The following is a 2,013-nucleotide window of genomic DNA, read 5'->3' as shown; positions in this document are numbered from 1 at the left end:
GGGCCCCAAAGGGAGAAAGGGGAGGCCAAAAGGGAAAGAGGAGTACCTTTTTTTTTTTTGTTCCCTGGGATTTCCAGTTTTTAAACAGACGTGGATGTTTGTGTATTATAATAAATACTGTGTGTGTTGTCATATAGTCCCCCATAATTGCAAAAAAGAAATCACCCCCTAAATCAATAATGTTTTTCCCCACACAGTCTGTCCATAAGCGCCCTATGAAAATCTTCTTTAAGTGATATTCCCAAAAAATTGCAAAAATTTGTTATAAACAAAAGTGGACCTTTTTCGTTGCCCCTACGGTTCGTGCGTGGACCTCTAGTTAAAGTGGGCTCTAGTTTCTGATGAATGAAAACAAATGACGGTATGATTTACACGTGTATTTATTCAGGTCCTAATTAGCCGGGTAAGCCCGCACAGGCCCCGAAAAGCGCATGCATCGGCCGAAGCGTAGAAAAATCCTGTGACTCACTGCCGGAGGTCATGGTCCTCCTCGATGTAGACGTACAGTTCATGTCGTGGGGGACCCTTCCCCCCACAGTTGGAGTAGAGGGATTTGGCACCCCGTCCAGGTGGCCCTCGCCGGCTCCGCGTGAAGCCCCCCCACATGTAGCCGTGGGCCGTAGTCCCCCCTGTCAATCACAGAAAAGAGATTTCAAGATCTGTTAAAAATTTGGAACACTTGATATTATGCGTAAAAGTCAAAGTAAACTAAAACTTTTGGTTTCCAAAGAGTCTTAAAAAACAGCTCCTTTCCCCCGAGCCCCCACCTCCCGAAGGGCCCCGAGCTGCGCCCTGGAGCCAGGGAAGCCAGGTCCACGTTCCACCGCTGTCGCTCATGCCATGCACATCTCCCCAGCTCTTCCCCTGATGTCCGTCTCGCCCGGGGTTATGGCGGGAAGCAGCCTCCCCCGGGCCCGAAGAACGGGGGGGCACTGGGCCCCGCATGCGTTTCAGAATAATAACCATTCTTTTGAAAGGGGGAAAAACTTTTGCCCATCACGATTATTACAGTAAAAAAAATCAAGCGCAACTAAAAAAGTGTCAATTAAAAACCGTTCGAAAAAAATTTCGAAACCAGACTCGCGAGCGAAAAGGCCTGTACTAACCACAGTACACTATGCACCCACCAGGAGCAAGGTCTTCGACAGACATGATGAGTGTGTGCAATTTCCCAGACAACGTGGGTTAAAAACGCAAGCACCTTTCCAAATAGTATATTTGTAATGGTATTTTTGGTATCGTTGTCCTTGATTTATTTTTTTTTAAGCACATGGGGGAAAGGTATTTGAAATCGAATGCTCACGTTTTTTATAGACTCGGTACGACCTTTATTGGGTCAGTCAGTGCAAGGGGGTTTGATCTGTGGTGTTTTTTTGCCTTGTTCATTTACTGTTTGAAATAAACAGTATTTCTAATTAGCAAGGAGAGTAATCAATTACATTTTCTTTAATAGAATGAAATAGTCAGGGGAAGATAACAATAAAATAGTGATGAAAATAGTATAATGATATAGAAAAAACAAAGTCATGGCAGATGTAGTAATAGCATCTGAGAAAATAATAACATGAAAATGATAGTAAAATTTGATGATACCAGCACAAACAGAATCATGAAGATAATGGTGAGATAGAATGATGATAGAACTGATGATACTAATAAGTTTAGAGGCAATTTGAAGAGTAATAAAATTTTTAAAAACCCTTTTGAACACTGCTGGGGCTTTTCATCAAAATTTTTAAATATATATTGTATATTAGATATTTTTAAAAAACCCTTTTGAGAACTTAATTTTTGCAGTTCTCAATTTTCTGTTTTTTTCGATGTTTGTTGCCCTTTTTCACATACTATAGTTTTTGGCTTATATCTTTTCATTATTACTATAGTTTAGTTTACTATTTCTTTATCATTGTTTTTCTTTTAGTCATTTTTTGTAATTATGCCCGACGTTTACCCTAATCATTATCATTTCACAACACATCAAATGTGTCATTTCCCAAACCTCATTCCACTAAA

The sequence above is a fragment of the Penaeus monodon genome, chromosome 24, assembly GCF_015228065.2.
Source record: "Penaeus monodon isolate SGIC_2016 chromosome 24, NSTDA_Pmon_1, whole genome shotgun sequence".
In the NCBI taxonomy this organism is placed as follows: domain Eukaryota; kingdom Metazoa; phylum Arthropoda; class Malacostraca; order Decapoda; family Penaeidae; genus Penaeus; species Penaeus monodon.
Note: the sequence above shows the minus strand (reverse complement) of the source record.